Source organism: Bison bison, unplaced genomic scaffold (assembly GCF_000754665.1).
Source record: "Bison bison bison isolate TAMUID 2011002044 unplaced genomic scaffold, Bison_UMD1.0 scf7180017864487, whole genome shotgun sequence".
Lineage (NCBI taxonomy): Eukaryota > Metazoa > Chordata > Mammalia > Artiodactyla > Bovidae > Bison > Bison bison.
The window spans coordinates 10,336,650-10,355,220 of record NW_011495047.1 but is presented as its reverse complement, the minus strand read 5'-3'; positions in this window follow the sequence as shown (position 1 = coordinate 10,355,220).

Below are 18,571 nucleotides of genomic sequence, written 5' to 3'. Positions count from 1 at the left end.
AGCCCGCCGCCTGCCGGAGGAGAACCCCGCCGCGCCGGCCTGGGCTGAGGGTGGGGGCTGGGACGATCGCGCCCACCCAGCCCTGGCCGGGTTCTGATTCCCACAGCCTAGCGGGGCGACCCAGGACAAATGAGAGCCCAGTGCAGGCTGGCCTGGAGAATTCCATGGACTGTATAGTCCATGGGGTCGCAAAGAGTCGGACACGCACCTTTAGACTTCGGAATATCGGAATATCGTCAGAATCTGTAAAGTGTGCAGTGGCGCTAACTGTTTGCACAGCGCCTTCCCTTGTTTGATCCTCCCACCATCCCTCATTTGACATTGGAGGAAAATGAGGCCCGGAACAGTAAAGTGACTTGTCCGAGGCCCGTGGCGTGTCATTAAATCCCCGTGGGCTTAACATCAGAAGGTCTGGGTCTGGCTGGGGTCTCATCTAACTTTGGTTGTATCCTCTCTGTCCACTGGGATCAGCAACCAGTTTCCAGAAAGGTAGGACCAGGCTCTGCCTTACTGGTCTTTCCAAGAGGTTCAGGTACCTTTCCCACAGAAAGAACTGAAAATTTGAGATTCCTGCTTGTACTCCAGCTGCTAAATCCAGGGAGAATGTCTCAATCCCTCTCTGCTCTCCTAGCTAACACCTCCCGTGCATCTGTCCCAGATACCCACAGGGAGGCACATGTGGCATGTGGATGTGTCTCTGCAGCCCAGGACTAGCTCAGCTGCTTAAATCTGTAATCTGAAACCCTGCCTCCTCTGTGCACTGTGAAGTGGATGAAAGTCTGCCCAAGTCCAGGCACCCAGACTCCCCGTGTGCGGCACTCCCGTGGGCACTCAGGGAAACTGCCAGATCATAGTTCTGCGGACCCTGGAAGACAGGCACTTCCTTGGGGGAATTCTAGAAAACCTAAGGGGGAAGGGCATGGTCAGGATGAAACTCAAGGTACATCAGAGTGGGCAAGAAAAGAGAGGTAGAAACGGGGTGGGAAGAGATGTGTGCTATGCTTAGTTGCTAAGTGTCTGACTCTGCGACCCCATGGACTGTGGCCTGCCAGGGTCCTCTGTCCATGGGGATTCTCCAGGCAAGAATTACTGGAATGGGTTGCTATGCTGTCCTCCAGAGGGTCTTCCCAACTCAGGAATCAACCCAGGTCTCCCGCTTTGCAGGCCGATTCTTTACCTCTAGGCCATCAGGGAAGGGAAGATAAATGGCGAAAGCAAGGAGGAAGGAGAGGTTGAGTAGAAGAAGTGGGGGCAGAAATAGGAGGACTCCCCAAGGGAAGAGGTGGGGGAAGGGATGAATGGGGGGAATCAGCAGGGAGGTTTTCTTCCTTGTTTACCTTTGGTTTTGCATTCCATAGGTGGGAATTCTAAGAGGAGGAGTTAGGAGTGGAAGGACGTTTAGCTTAGATTCTCCTCTCTGAATTCCCCTCCAAGGCTCAAGGGCATCAGACTAGATTATCCCCTTCACAGTCACCCAGGAGAGGACCAGAATCTAGCGGCAGGGATAAGATGAGACTGGGACCAGAGCAGAAATGAAGCTGCACTCAGAAACCAATAAGACATTAGGATGGCATGAAGGCCAGGGATGCTGGGGGTAGCCCAATGCCTGCTCCAAAGGGAACCCAATACGCCATGAGGAAGTTGTCCCAGGACTTCCCTGATGGTTCAGTGGATAAGGACTTCCTTGGTTGCTCAGACGGTAAAGAATCTGCTTGCAATAAGGAAGACCTGGTTTTGATCTCTGGGTCAGGAAGATCCCTTGGAGAAGGGAATGGCTACCCACTCCAGTATTCTTGCCTGGAGAATTCCATGGACAGAGGAGCCTGGTGGGCTACAATCCATGGGATTGCAAAGGGTCGGACCCGACTGAGCAGCACACACAGTGGATAAGAATCTGCCTGCCAATGCAGGGGACACGGGTTCGACCCCTGGTCCAAGAAAATCCTACATGCCTCGGAGCAACTAAGCCTGCAGCTACTGAAGCCCAAGCTCCTTGAGCCTATGCTCTGTGACAAGAGAAGCCACCGCAATGAAGAGGAGTCCCTGCTCACAGCAGCTAGACAGAGCCTGTGCACAGCTACGAAGACCAGTGCAAACCAAAAGAAAGAAAGAAAAAAGTTGTCCCAGCTCAGAGAAGGGAATGGCTATCCCATAAAGAGCCAGGACCTGGATCATTTCTTGTACTTTGGATAATTCTGAGGACAACTGGCTTATTTTTTTGAATAATATTCGCCTCACCTGAGCACTCAGCACTGGGCTAGTAGTCAGGCGGCCTGGATATTCAACATGCCTCTATACTAACAAGCGATGTTGACAATCCCCATCCCCTCAAAGGGGCTAGCCTGTGTGCTTTCTAACAGCCTGCCCAGCTCTAGGAACCCATGAGCAACCTTGGCAGATGGAGCAGGGTGGGGACCCAGATGCTCCTCAGGAGGCCAAGAAATAACCAGTCTGCCGTCACCATTCATGGTTGAAAGTCCCCAGAAGACAATTTACACTTCAGTAATGGAAAGATAGGGATGGTGGGTTTCTTGTTTCCTTGAGCAAGCCCAGAAGGGTTGGGTAGGGGCACTGCTGTGCTAGCTGCTTTTCCTGATTGCTGACCACAGAGCTGGACCAAGGCTTCCCAAAGGGCTGCTACTGCCATCCTGTGAGAGAGAGGTGGGAGTGGGGCAGAGGGAGAGAGAGGTCCAGGGAGGAGATGAAAGCTCATACACCATCCAATCCAAGGACGGGCATCGGGATTCTTCTACACTGTTCACTTTTCTAAATAACCCTATGGTGGACATCTTTGTACCTAAGTCTTTGCCCACCTTCTCGCTTCTCTGCTTGAGTTAGATTCCCTGAAGTAGGATCACTGGGTAGAAGGGTATGAACATTTGCAGGGCTCTTTGTATAATACTTACCTCTTTGTTTCAGTTTTAGAGCCAAGGCACTGAAGTGCAGGGCAGATAAGTGATTTCCCAGAGAGCTCCCAGCAGGTGTTTAAGAATGTTTTCATACACCTTTTCATATCTCTATGTGGCAGAGAGTGATGGTGCCCTGTGCTTCCCACCGCACATCAGGGCAGCACTGCCTCCCCAGAGGTAACTCTATGTCCCAACACGGAGAAAGCTCAAGCTCTGCTGGCCCCCCATCATGAACCATCCTCCCCTGCTCTCCTGGGCACTCCTGACCAGCTTCACCTTGTTGTCTGCATCCCCTGGCTGTCTGGTTGAGCTATAGGTACTGATCCCCACTACGCACTTCTGGACAGGTGGTGACTCCCAATCCTGCTTGCTCAGTGGGATCTCAGTGCATAAGGAGAGGAGTTCTTGTGAGGGGCTGGAGGTTGAGAGGCATTCAGTCTGAGGAGGAGAAGATCAAGCTAGCCTGGGCCCTCATAACCAAAAGAAGGACTCTTGTGCAAAAGACAAGGAGGAGCCTCTCTATATCCACCCAGTATGGAGAAGAGAGGGAATTGGTCTAAAAAGCAGTGAGGGGGACTTCCCTGGTGGTCCGCTGGTGGAGAATCTGCCTGCCAATGCAGGGGACATCGGTTTGATTCCTGCTCTGAAAAGATCCCACATGAAACTAAGCCTGTACGCCACCACTGCTGAAGCCTGCAAGCCTGAGAGCCCACGCTCGGTAGCAATGAGAAGCCAGCACACGGCAACTAGAGAGTAGCCCCTGATTGCTGCAACTAGAGAAAGCCCTTACCCAGTAACCAAGACCCAGCTCAGCCAAAAATAAACAAATAATCAATCAACAAAAATTATTAAAAACAAAACAAAACAGTGAGGGATTCGGGTAGATGACAGGACACAGCCAGGTGCCTGAACATATGGGATCACAGAGTGAGGACTGTTGAGTCTGCTCCATAAAGAAGAGCATCTGTAATCCCAGGAATTCGCTGGATGCTTCTTGGTGTCCCCCTCGGCACATCGTGGAGTGATGACAAATTTTGTGGGCCAGAGGAATCAGAGAGATCCTGGGACACAGTCTCATGAGGCCTTGGGACCTCCCTCCACTGAGTTGATTGCATGACTAGAAGCTAGGAGTCATTCCTAAATCTCCAGGCCCATTCTCTGCTTCTACCAGGACCAACAGCCAGCCTGATCCCAGTTTATCCCACAGGCCTTATAGATCTTGCCATGTTTCCTCTGGAGCCAAGGCCTAGCCCTGGAGCGAACTTGACAGAGATTCAAGTCCCATGTCTTTTAATCCTGCAGTGCCCTCTACCCCTCCTCCCTTCCCAAATGCTGGAGTAAGAAGCAGCCAAAATAAATTCCTATTAGTATGCATATGTATTCCCAAATTCCTTAACAGAATGACTAACACCACCTACAGCCATTAGCTGGAGTTTGTTTTCTAAATCCAGTTTACTTTTCATCAGCAAGCCCTCTGTTTATCTCTCCCCCTCCCCCAGGCCTCAGGGGGCTCCCTTCACAGCCTCACTGTCTTGTCCTAATACCAGGTCTGGGATTGGGTTCCTGATTCATCAAAGGGTCAGACAATCCTGAAAGATCACATTCAATCAACACGGAAGTCTTGACTGTGTGCGGTTTATACACTGCCTAGTGCTCTGCTCCATACCACAGGGGAGAAGACGGGGAGGAAGAAGGCAGAGTCTCTTTCTGGAGAGAAAGGACACAAATTGACACCGGCACAGCATCCTGCAGTCTGTAAAGAGCATTCGTAAATGCTGTCTCACTCATTCGCCATACCAGTCACAGGCAATCGATCATTACCCCATTATATACACAAAAAGACTAAGCCCTATACAGGTAACATGGTAGCTCCAAGAGTTTGGAGCTCTTGGATGGCACTGGGTTTCAATCTTCTGACTCCACATCCCAAGACTCCTTCCTGTGTACAAGGCAACCTCTCTAATACTAGCCAGGGTGCCTGCTACTACTGCTACTGCTAAGTTGCTTCAGTCGTGTCTGACTCTGTGCGACCCCATAGACGGCAGCCCACCAGGCTCCCCCGTCCCTGGGATTTTCCAGGCAAGAGTACTGGAGTGGGTTGCCATTGCCTTCTAGTAAGTGGTAAATTACCAAGTGCACCTGAAGTGCAGTAGACATCCAGCAAAGAGAAGGCCAAGGCAACTAGGGCCAACTTGGTGGATGTTTTGCAGCCCAAAAGAAGCACCCTGACAAATGCACAGTGTTAGGAGACCCTGGGATTTGAGGTAGTGTGGTTGGAAGAACACCAGAGGGGAAGACAGAAGATCTGGATTCTGGTATTTAATGTGACCTTGGGCAACTCTTCCTCTCTCTGGACCTTTGCTTCTCCATCTCTAAAACAGAAGTGTTGGAGCAAAATGGTCTCTAGGATCCAGAGAGCAATAAAGGAAACAGTCGTCTGGAACAGGACTTGAGGCAACAGATGCTTCCTGCCAGAGTAGCTCAGTCAGTAAAGAATCTGCCTGCAATGCAGGAGACCTGGGTTCAATTCCTGGGTCAGGAAGATCCCCTGGAGAAGGGAGTGGCAACTCATTCCAGTATTCTTGCCTGGGAAATCCCATGGACAGAGGAGCCTGGAGGGCTACAGTCCATGGGGTCACAAGACGTAGGCATGACATAGCAACGAAACCACCACCACCACCACCACCAGGGAATCTCCAAACCTTCAGGATGGTATTGAAACAGAAAACGCTGTGGGCTGGGGCCCATGCCCAGGAAGATCTGGGAAGGACTACAGCTCTTAGCTCCGCCCCAGCACTGCCAGTGCTTCACCAGATCTCCCTGCCAGTCCCAGGCTCTTCTCTTGCCATCAGATATATACCAGCAAGGGTGCTAGGCTACATTTAGGGCACACAGGCACCAGCCACTCCTTTGCACACTGGTCAAAGGTCATTTTACTTAATTCCCACAAAAGCCTCTGAGGCAGGTACTCTTACTGACCTCACTTTACAGATGTGGAAACTGATGTAGACAGAGGCCGAGTGGCTTCCTAGGTCAGAGAGTTGGTGACTAGCAGAGCCAGAATTCTCACCCTGGCACTCTAAGTCCAGAGCTGGAGTGCTCACAGTGACTGGTTGTGGAGTCAACTTGTTTAAGGAGAATCAAGATAAGGATTCATTTTGCCATTCATTCGTTTTGTCACTCTCAGAATGGACAGGCTGATTCCGTCTCTCACACCAGCTCTCAGTGCCTCCCTTCACCTCTCCCTGCCTTCTGTTATGTATTGTTTGGAACATACAGTCATAAGTATGCGGTTTGTTTTATAATCCAACCGACTCGGGGAGCACAGCTATCGTCATTTATGTCCCTGCCTTACCATCCTTCACCCCAGAGATTTATCGCAGCAGGAATTGACTGACTACAAAGTTCTTTCCATTCCTTAATCAAGCCCGTGGCTTTTCTTTCAGAGGGACTTGGAGAGCAGAGCAGAACCCATTCTAGATCCCAAGCAGGACAATAATTCAGCTTCAGCTCATAAAACTGCTTTTGTAAGCTTCATGTGAAACATACAGAGAAGGTTTAAGGGGGAAATCAGCTGTGGCCGCATCTCACATGCTGGTTGAGCAAATGATTGTCATATAAGGAAACAAGGTAAAAATAAAAAGTTTGGGAAAATGTTGTATTTACAGACTAGAATCACTTCCAAGAAAGGAAATCAGACAAGACTTCAAGGAGGCATTAAAATGTGAATGACACTTGAATAGCATCTGGAAGAGGGCAAAGAGATGAGAGAACCTGGCAGGCCAGGTGGGGATAGGAGTGTGGGCGAGGGCTCGGAGGCAGGGCAGCACAGGAAGTGTGCAAGGGAGGCGGGGGGAGGGCGCGGAGGCAGGGCAGCACAGGAAGTGTGCAAGGGAGGTGGGGGGTGCAGATGGGTGCCCGAAGCAAGTGCAGAAGGAGGCATGGAGGCTAGAAATGGGCTTTGAATACAGACTCAGTTTATGTTCAAGGCCCCACCTCCAAGGGAAGTTACCTTAAGCTAGTTGCTGAGCCTCGCTGCGGTTCCTTCCCTTCATCAATAAAGTGAGAATAATAATAATGACATAGCCTGCGTGAGAGGATTAAGTGACATAAATAACTTGAGAATATTAGATAAAGTGGCATATAGTAAATTTTCGAGAAATGTTCTATGTTATTACTGTTATTGTTATTCAAGAGCAGAGTGGGAAATGAGAGAGCAGAACAGGTTGGCACTCGCCTGAAGGTGACACGGCTGAGCACGCACGCACCGTGACGGTAAGGTCCAGATCCCTTTACGCAGATCAGTGGGCATCCCTAAAGCGCTTTGAGCAGACCTATGTAGGGATTTGGTGGTCAACCTGCTGGGAGAAGTTTCTGAATAAAAGAAAAGCACGCACAAATATATTGAAATCATCCAGGTTGCGGGGTGGGGGGCGGGGACTATCGCATTGAAAGGTATAGTAGTGACCATAAAAGAGGGTGGATGTGAGAAGCAGAATGGACCAGACCTCAGAGACGCCTAGCTGTGAGGTCTGAGGGCGAAGATGATTGTGGTCAAAGCCCACTTTATGGTATGAAGTCTACTTGGCTGGAAGGATGGTTGGTGTCCTTGAGAGATGCTGGAAAGATGGCGGAAAGTGGGAGGGGAAATGGGGAATGATGAGTTCCACGTTGAATGTCTGGAGTTTGAGAATTTGGGGACACCCAGATCTTCTTGTTCAGGAAGTAATTTAGTAAGTGAGTCAGGAAGAAATAGTCAGGGGTAGAGGGAAGGTGGAAGCTCAAGGGAATGGAGGAAAATCCCCAAGGGAGAAAGCCCAGAGTGAGAGCGCGGGAGGTGGGGGTTAGAAACCTCCGCTCAGTGGACTTTACTCCACCAGTGGTCCTGCACTGGCCATTTTCCTCGTTATGCATGAGCCTCCCTGCAAAGCAGAAATTGGTTGGGGAAGGAGGCTGAGACTCAGCAAGACTAAGTAGCTTGTCCAAGATCACTTTGTTAGAGAAGCCAGACAAGGAGGCAGAGAAACATCCCATAGAAGAGTAGAATAACAGCCCCTTATCAAGGGATTCAAAGAAGGGAAGAGGACTTGGAGGTTTGCTACCCAATGTCTCCATACCAGGACTCATATAGAAAATATTTGCATGGCACATGGCGGGTCAGTAGAGAGGCTGATCTTCACGGGGTGATTTGCCCTCCAGACTCCCCTGACTCTACGTGGCTAGTCCCAGTCCTGAAGTAATCAATATCTCACCACAGCATTACGCTTCCCTGGTGGCTCAGATGGTAAAGAATCTGCCTGCAATGTAGGAGACCTGGGTTAGATCCTTGAGTCGGGAAGATCCCCTGGAGAAGGGAATAGTATTCTTGCCTGGAGAATTCCATGGACAGAGGAGCCTGGCAGGCTACAGTCCACAGGATAGCAGAGTTGGACACAACTGAGCGACTAACACAAACATACACACACACTCTGACACTGTAAAGATCCAACAACTGGTATATCCAGGCACCAACTAATGAGAGCAGAAACCCCCTACAACACCAAACATCATTTTGTTACATAATGAAGAGGTCCATCTCGGGGTCCTAGAGCAGGGGCTTAGGGAACCAGGTGGTAAAAAGGGGCACATAGGGGACTCTGGCAGTGGATTGAAAATATTTCTCTATTTTCATCACCCATATGGCTGAATGCTGCATCCCAGGCCTGCCTGTGACCAACCTCCAGCACACCCGTGTGCCATGGCACACCAGCTGGGACCATTGGCTCAGAATTTGGTTACATAGTGTGTTTGACCTGGCAGAGGAGTAGGCTGGGGGAATGGTGGTTGTAAAGCAGAACTATCAGGCTTGGTGATTCGGAGGTCATTGATGGCCTTCAAGAGAGCAATTTCTGCAGTGATATGGATGTGGAAACCAGATTGCTAGTGGTTGGAACTGAGTGGGAGGTGAGGAAGTAGAGGCGGTGAACGTATAATACTTTTTCGAGAAGTTTAGCTGTGAAAGGAGGGTGGAAGGTGGGATGGAAGCTCAGGAGAAATCAGAGTGGAGGAAAGGCTTTCTTGGGAGTGGGAAGCAGTTGGGTGTGAGCCAGAGCGAAGCATCCAGCATAGAAAGAAAACAAGAAGAGATCTTCCAAGGGAGGGTAAGGGAGGGGCAGGAAGTGTTCAGGCAGGGACCCTGGAAAGCGGGGTCCTTCCACAGAGATCAGAGGAAATGAACAAAGAAAAAGGAGATGACAGGCATTTCGAGGTGGAGGGAAGTGCTCTGTGGTCTGGATCTTGCAAGTTGAGTGGTAGAGAAAGAGGAAATGGGATTTGAGGGGAGAGGAAGGTTGGAACTGCCCCCTGAGGATGAGATGAGTGTATATTCAGGGAATATATATGGATGTTTCAGGCAGAAATGAGGCCCACTATCTTCAGTGTATGGTGGTGGAAACTCAGAGAGGTCATGGGACTATGTCCTGACATTTGTCACCCTGAGAATGACAGAAAGAACCAGTATGTATGTGCTCTAGGACATCAGGTAGTCAAGAGCAAGTGGGGACATACTGAGTGTGCGGTGGACTTGGAGTCCTTGTGAAAGATGGACTGTGGGATCTGAGGTAAGCAGGCTAGTGAGGATGGGCAAGGGTTAGTGATGGGGAGTGGACTTGCTCTGAAGCGGGGCTGGAGTTCAACAGATGTATAGTGGGAGATGGATAAGAACATGTGGCCAAGAGCAAATGAGAAGATAAAGTTCCAGGTTTGGAGGCTGGTGCTGAGTGTTTCCTGTTGGTAGGAGACCCATACTTGCTCTTTCATACTCTCCCCTGTGCCACAGGGCTTCCCAAGTGGCACAGCGGTAAAGAATCTGCCCTCCAACGCAGGAGATGCAAGAGATGCAGGTTTGATCCCTGGGTTAGGAAGATCCCCTGAAGTAGGAAATGGCCACTCACTCCAGTATTCTTGCCTGAAAAATTCCATCAACAGAGAAGCCTGGTGGGCTACAGTCCATGGGGTCACAAAGAGTCAGGCCTGACTGAGCACTGCACCACCGCCTGCACCATAGAGATATCAAAACTTCATTCCCAAGACTCCCTTGACAGCTAGATTCTGCATAAGACCCACTGAGGGGAGGCGCTCCAGTGAGACTAGAAAGCATGCAGAAGGTTGAAGCTGTTTTCTGCATGAGGCAGCAGCGTTAGCAGGGATGCGGGCTCCTGGGTCTCTGGCCGTTGTCAGCAGCGGTTCCACTCATGTCTCGGAGTACAGGATCCTGGGATCTGGACCCTTGCCCCTTTTCACTCCTTCAGCTCTATGAGCAGTAATGACTATGTGAAGTATCAATCTCCGAGGAGCTGCATCTTCTCTTCTTCACTTTTAAAATCCAACCAACCCCTTTGCTACATATTCCCTATATTAAATCCTTCCTGTTTGAAATACCTGGGATGGTTTCTGTTTTCCAGATGAGACAGTTTTACCTGTTAGAAAGCCCAGGTTGTGACTGGGCGTATGATATGGATGGCTGAAGTAAAGAGGAGAGGAAGGGCTTGGGATGGGGTGTTCTGAGGTCAAATAATTGAGAGATCAGGGAGTGCACAGCTCTGCACAAGAATTCATAGCTGAAGCTAGAGACTCCCACCCCCTCCTCGGGGCTCTGAATTCTATTGGGATCAAGGGCTCTTCCCTCAAACGTCCCTTCCCAGCTTTCACCCAGCCAGAGCACTGTCCTTACCCGACCTGCCCAAGTTTACATTATCTTCTGCACCTCATGGGTCCCACTGATGACTCAAACAGTGATATGTGTATTATCCCCATTATCCCTGTTACTCCCTCCCAAACTATGTCCACTTCATAGTTTTCCCACCCCCCCAAATCTCTAGGGATGTATTTTGCCTCCTGTTTTTGACAAATATTATTCCTCAAAATAATTTCTTAATCTGGAGCCCATGGAGATTCTAAGGGTTAGGATTTGCACAGTTAATTTCACATGTATGTGTATATGCTTTTTTTTTTTCCTTTAACTGAGGGAGAGGATATCATATTTATCACAGTTTCAAAGGGATCATTGTTCCCTTCACAATGGGTGTGGTTCTAGGAAGAAAAAGAACAATTACTGATGAGTCTCCAGAACTTAATTTGATCAAGATCTCTAACTTTTTCCTGTGATCTTGAGAAATCCATTTTCACTTTCTAAGACTCAGTTTTTTCATCTGTAAAATGGAAGCAATAATTCCTAGCCTTCAGGATTATTATAAGGATTAGAAATAGTATAAAAGTCAGCACAGTGCTGGGCATGGTGACTTTTAGTAAAAGCCAGCTATTGGAACTGAGGCTTCCCTGGTGGCTCAGATGGTAAAGAATCTGCCTGCATTGCAGGAGACCTGAGTTTGCTCCTTAAGGTTTGGAAGATTCCCTGGAGAAGGGGTTGACACCCACTTCAGTATTCTTGCTTGGAGAATTCCATGGACAGAGGAGGCTGGCAGGCTACAGTCCAGGAATTGGAACTGAGCTAGTTTGGATTCCTCCAGAAACAGACCATTAGAAGGAATTTCAGAACAAGTCTGGGAGGTGACCTAAAAATGTCAGTGGGGAGTGGGATAAGGTAGGTGAGAAGTGAAGATGTTCATCGAAGCACTGTTTATAATAGCCAGGACATGGAAGCAACCTAGATGTCCATCAGCAGATGAATGGATAAGAAAACTGTGGTACATATACACAATGGAGTATTACTCAGCCATTAAAAAATACATTTGAATCAGTTCTAATGAGGTGGATGAAACCAGAGCCTATTATACAGAATGAAGTAAGCCAGAAAGAAAAACACCAATACAGTATGCTGCTGATGCTGCTGCTAAGTCGCTTCAGTCCTGTCCGACTCTGTGCAACCCCATAGATGGCAGCCCATCAGGCTCCCCCATCCCTGAGATTCTCCAGGCAAGAACACTGGAGTGGGTTGCCATTTCCTTCTCCAATGCATGAAAGTGAAAAGTGAAAGTGAAGTCACTCAGTCGTGTCCGACTCTTAGCGACCTCATGGATTGCAGCCTACCAGGCTCCTCCATCCATGGGATTTTCCAGGCAAGAGTACTAGAATGGGGTGCCATTGCCTTCTCTGAATACAGTATACTAACACATATATATGGAATTTAGAAAGATGGTAACGATAACCCTGTATACGAGACAGCAAAAGAGACACAGAGGTATAGAACACTCTTTTGGACTCTCTGGGAGGAGGAGAGGGTGGGATGATTTGGGAGAATGGCATTGAAACATGTATAATATCATATATGAAACGAATCGCCAGTCCAGGTTCGATGCAGAATACAGGATGCTTTGGGCTGGTGCACTGGGATGACCCAGAGGGATGGTACGGGGAGGGAGGTGGGAGGGGGGTTCAGGATGGGGAACATGTGTATACCTGTGGCGGATTCATGTTGATGTATGGCAAAACCAATACAATATTGTAAAGTAATTAGCCTCCAATTTAAATAAATAAATATATATTTTTTAAAAAAAGAAAGGGGGATAATCCAATCAAGCAAGTATTTTCAGTTGGAGCTCATTCTACTGGGGATCTCTGAGATACAGTGCGAGGCACTCTGAATTGTCCCCTCTAGGGGTGAGGGAATAGAGGATTTATCTGCCTAGTTGCTATCTATCATTGACTGAGGGCTTCCAGGGACATTAACTTTCCAGCACAACTGGCTCCCTTGACCAGGAAAAGCCCTCTGGCATGAAGTCTTAGGTGTTTATAGTAGCAACTTAGTTGTATAAAGATGAATGCTCAAGAGATAACAGCAGGGCAATGACAGCAACTGCTGCAGTGACTAATATGAAGCCTTTCCCCTATTCCCACAATCATCATTGATAAAGTCCCCAGTCCTTGCCCCACTGGCTCTTAGCTTGTCCTCTGGGCTCTGTGCTGGACTAGCACTAAAGTATCTTGTGCACGCATATCTGTCTCTTCGGGAGAACTTGAAGCTTTTTGAAGGCAGGGGTTGTATCTCATCCTAATTCTCTGATACTGGAACTTGACATAATAGCTGATAAAAAGTGGAAATACCTGGTACCTGTTTATAATGAATGAACTGCCCTCAGAGTGGCTATTTGGAGGTTTCTGGGAACCTCACTCTGCCAGAGGGGTGACACCATTAGACATTCCACTCATGCAGTAGGAGATTTATGACCCCTCCTGTTTCTGTGGCAGGTGCTTTTATCACAGTGTGTATGGTTCCTGAATCATTTGCCGAGGGATTCAGGTCTCAATATTTTAATCTCCAAAGCGATGATATTAGAAATTCAGTTTTTAAAAGGAACTGTTTAGGGTGTCAGCACGTTATGATAATTATCTGGGAGGATCGTTCTCCACGCCCCCCCCCCACTTCTTCTTGAACTGCACTTGTAAGCTGGTTTTCACCTTAATACAAAGAGTGGGAAGAATACAAACTATTTATGTGTGTGTCCGCCACCCCCAACCTCATCCTCATCTCCCGTTCCCACATTGCCAACACATGGGGAGTGTACTCTGTTCCCCAGAGCACATGCCTGAATAAGCCTGATTGCTTTCCTGTACTTCTTTATAAAACTTTAAATATTCATTGCGCCATCAAATTAAATGGGATTCTTTGGCTGTCATTCTTTTCAACACTCTGAGTACTTTTCTCCAAGACCTGTCCTACCACCATCTGAAGCCTCTAGAGACTCGGCATTTATCTAACATCATCCCCTATAAGCGTGGCTCGCAATCGAGTGAGAGGGATGCTAATAGAAACAGGAGAGTGGGCCTTGTTTCTGAGATCAGGTGCTCAGTTGGAGATCTGAGGGACGGCGGTGAAAGACCGTTTCTCGTGGCTCAGAGAAGAAGATTTGAGGATGAGAGGCCACACGGAAGAAGACACAATGGAGTGGGCCGAGGGTGAAGTGGAAACCACCCAACAGGTCTCTATCAGCCATCATTCATCCCTCTTTACCAAGTTTAAGGTCAGAATCCAGGATTTCAATATTCTTGCGCCAGAAACAAGGAACTGAGTTAGATGACATTTGGCAGTCCCTTCTAGCCCCTCAAGTCATTAAATTTCTTTGTCCGGCAGTGACGGAAGCTTAACAAGGAAGGCCTGGTGGGACCCTACAAGAGAAACTGAGGGAGGGAAACGTGAATATGCAAATCCGGCTGAATATTAAGTATAGCATTGTGTTAGATTTCAATGCAATACATTATATTTTAATCTACTTCCTCTGCTTGTGCGGTCCTTTAACATGGGAATAGATCAGCGAGCTGCGGACTAAAGTGCCAGGGACTGGGTCACCATCTCCTCGCAATAGCAATTTATAACTAGCCTGAATTGGATGAAGCGCTGCGCGGGAGAAAGCCCCGCGCTGCGGCTGCAGCAGAAGCGGCACGCCGCCGGGTGCAGAGGGCGGGGCGGGGGGCGAGGCAGGCGGCCAGTGCTGCAGACTGCACTGCGGGCCGCCCACCGTCGCTGAATTCACCGCAGTGCGGGACGCGGGAGTTTGCCCAGCTGCGGGCCGGCGTGCTTCAGGAGCATGCGGTGCTGGACAGCGCACTGCGCCCTCGGCCTAAGGAAGTCTCTGAGGAATGGAAGGAATAGCATCACCTGGACCACGGACAGGGTGCGTGCAATGGGGAAAGCCCAGGTGATAGACGTCTCCCCAACACGAGTACCAGGTGGCAGCGTGGAATTGAGTAAGGCCCGCCTCCTTACTGGGCCTCAACTTTTTTCATCCGCAAAACGAGAATTTGTTCCAGATGCTGTGACAGGATCTTGAGTGTTCTGGTCGGCTATGAATCAGTTGCTTGTAAATGCGATAGATGCCCGTAGAACAGTGGCTCTCAGATCTGGCTGGCCATCAATACTTCCTATGGTGGGAGATAAAATCCCTATCTTCAGGCCTAAGTGTGGAGTTCCGGTTCTGTAGGCTTGGGATAGGACTAGCAATGTGCATTTTTAACATGCATCTTGATTGCCTTTTCCCAGGCACCAGTTCAGAGAAGTCTGAGAAATATTGCATTTGGAATATCTCTCTGATTTTATTTTCTGATCTCTCCACCATGACTTCTCTGCCCTCATATCCCCTACCCTCTGTGCAGCACACACACACACACACACACACACACACACACACACACTCAGGAATCCCCATGCACAAATAACGTATTTAGTCCCCAAACTTTTAAGGTACTCATTATGTTCCAGTGAAACCTTAGTTTTCTCAAAGAAAGATAAACCATCTATAAGACAAAGCATATTCTCTCAAGAGGTCTTAGTCTCACAGGGCAAATAGGCAGACAGCTAACTGTGATGCAAAGCGATAAAGGCACCCTCAACAGGGTGTGTAGCTGAGTGCAGCATAGCACAGATGTGCAGGCTTCTGCTGTGTGCTCAGTGGGGCGGATGGCTGTCGCCCTTGGGCAGGGTGTCACTTTCCCAGGCCTGCTGCATGAGTTTTGCATGCACAGTTTCCTCCGTGTCGTGGACAGCTCTCCATCTGTGTGGTGCATAGCACCCCGCCAAGTAGAGTGATAATTGCTTTGCTCATTCATCATGGCATCTCAGGGGACACCTGGCTTGCTGAAAGAGCTTCCTCCATCTAGTCTTCTGCATCACTGTCTTCCCGTGTATCCTTTTGTCTTCCTCTTTTTCCAAGGTTCTCTTTCTCTCCCTTATTTACATGTCTCCACTTTGACATCCTCAACCCCCAACAAAGAGTGTCTTTTTTCCCCTAACTCCATTCCTTGTCCTAAGCTGCCAGATACCATCTGTGCTGAGGGTGGTTTTGTAGTTGTTGCTAATGAGAGAGGTCCTTAAGAGAGGAAGCTGGATTGTTCATCACAACATATTATGGTGAAAATGGAATGAGGTTTAGCTCAGCACAGTGGCACTTTGGCTAGCTTGGTGCTAAGGAGATAGAATTAGCAAAGCAGGACCCAGGTAGCAATCAAAGACCTTAGCAGTAACTGCAACCAAACTGGCTCAGCGTTGATCATATCTCCTTCTCGCCCAGAGGTCTATGCACAAGACTCCTTTCTTCTTCAGTTCAGCTCAGTTCAGTTGCTCAGTCGTGTCCGACTCTTTGCGACCCCATGGACTGCAGCACGCCAGGCCTCCTTGTCCATCTCCAACTCCCGGAGCTTACTCAAACTCATGTCCATTGAGCCAGTGATGCCATCCAACCATCTCATCCTCTGTCATGCCTTTCTCCTCCTGCCTTCAATCTTTCCCAGCATCAGGGTCTTTTCACATGAGTCAGTTGTTCACATCAGGTGGCCAAAGTATTGGAGTTTTCAGCTTCAACATCAGTCCTTCCTGAATATTCAGGACTGATTTCCTTTAGGATGGACTGATTGGATCTCCTTGCAATCCAAGGGACTCTCAAGAGTCTTCTCCAATACCACAGTTCGAAAGCATCAATTCTTCAGCGCTCAGCAGAACCTTTCTCCTTGGCAGATACCAAGTCCTTCCATCCTTCACCCCCATTGCTTGTCTTGTGTGCTCTCTTTTTGTGTGTCTTTTGCTAACCTACTACTTGGTATCCCATTACTGCTCATCTCATCTCTCCTCTCATGGGCCTGATGCTTTGGAGATCGTTATCATCACTGTGTACTCTACAGACATATCCATTTCTGAATATCCAAACCTTTCCCTTTCATCCAGGACCTCATTCTGATGGAGACTCTCTTCTAGGTCCTTCCATGTAAACCACAGGTTTCTCAAGCTTCATACAAGTCCATACATGTGATTAGAAAGTGCCAGAACCCCTTATCCCTATTCTGACAGTTTTTTTTTTTCCAAATTCATAGTAATACTCCCTTGAATTAACCTGATTTCTCAGCCATGCCAGTTTTCACCAATGATGGCCATATTTTTAATGCCACATTCCTGTTTGCAACAGGTAAGGTTTGGATTGATATTTCTGTGTCTGCTTCAGCTCTAAGCAAAATTTCTGATGTGTGCCATACACACACAGCATTGGGATTCCCCAGCTTTCCCCCTAGACCATGTCTTATATTTGGCTTTCTTGCTGAGACTGTCCTGGAACATACATCCCAACTTGAGTGGTTCTTCCTGCCTGAATCTAAACCCTGTTTCTTGCATCAGCTTATCTGGGTTGATGGCTGATGCCCCAGAGCAGAAATCTCATCTAAAGCCGAGTATGCCCCACCTCAGAACTCAGTGTACTCCCATGACCACAAACACCCACTGTGGTGTCCCACCATCACATTGGCCTCCTTGGATGTGGAGCCAGTTCAGATCCAGCTGCAGTTTCCTAGCTCCTCCCTCTGCTGTAACATGGACTAATGAGTGGACACTCAACAGGGGGAATTGGACATGTTCCTATCAGTTCCCTCAGCTCCAGCCCAACCCAACCCTTCTCTCACCCCCTGACCCTCTATATTTAATTATCATGACAACTCATCAAGGTATTAGTGTTCTTTATGGGTAGAAGCTGGAGTTCACAGGGGTTGAATAATTTGCCCATGCTGCTGCTGCTGCTATGTCACTTCAGTCATATTTGATTCTTTGTGACCTCATAGACTGTAGCCTTCCAGACTCTTCTGTCCATGGGTTTCTCCAGGCAAGAATACTGGAGTGGGTTAGCCATGCCCTCCTCCAGGGTGTCTTCCCTACTATTTGCCCATAGTAAACAGTAAGCCTGTGACTGTAACCCAGGCTATCAGCCTTCTTCATCCAGGAAAGATTCTCAGACTCTGTGAGCTTTTAGCTTTAGGGTGAAAAGAAGAACTCTTTTCCTATGAGTGCTTCCAAGATGGATGGTTCTTCTCACTCTTAGTTTGGTCATAGGAAGTCATAGAATTTTAAGGACATTAAATATGCATGGCAAATGCCATCAGCGTCCTGCCCACATCCCCTTAGCAGTCACTGGTTCTGTGCCTGCCGAGAGTCTCTTATTGCAAGCACCTGCATCTCCCTGCCTGAGGGCTTTCTCTAGCAGTAAGAACATGAGCCCCCTCCCTCAGCCCACAGAGAACACTGTAAATGCTAGGGAGTTAACACCCTGAGAGAGGCATCCAATCAATGACAAATTGGAATTTTGTGATCAATTACCTTGTCACCCCCTCATGAGGACACCTCTGGAACACATGTCCTACACCATCTATAAGTTCCCAGTGGGACTGAATCCCAGTCATTCACAGTGGTAAATTGTTCATACAGACCTTCTATTGGCTTCTTTCCCCATCTGACTTCCTGATTCTGCTACTGGTACTTCCTGGACTCATGTCTTACATAAACTACTTGTGCTTGAATCCTAGGTTCAGTGTCTGCTTCTTGGAGAAGCCAGGATAAGACAGTCAACTTGAAATCTTAGAGGTCCTCTGGTTCAGCCATCTCATAACTAAATTAAGTCCCAGAGAGAGAGAAGACCTGCATGCCTGGCAGCCACATACCAGGCAAAGATGGACTGGAGCCACAGATGTCTCCAACTCTTAGTCCAGCTCCCACTCCATTTGGGGGCTCCCTCCTGTAACTTCTGGCAGCCACATCCCCAGAAGTCATATATCATTGGGAATGCACCACTAGGAACTGGTGGAACTGGTTGGAAAGTGGAATGAGGATGGTAGAGAAAGAGGGAATGAGAGTAGAAAAACCTGCAGTCCATAAATCTCATTATGATTCACCCCTGTACTTTGTCTGTCAACAAGTC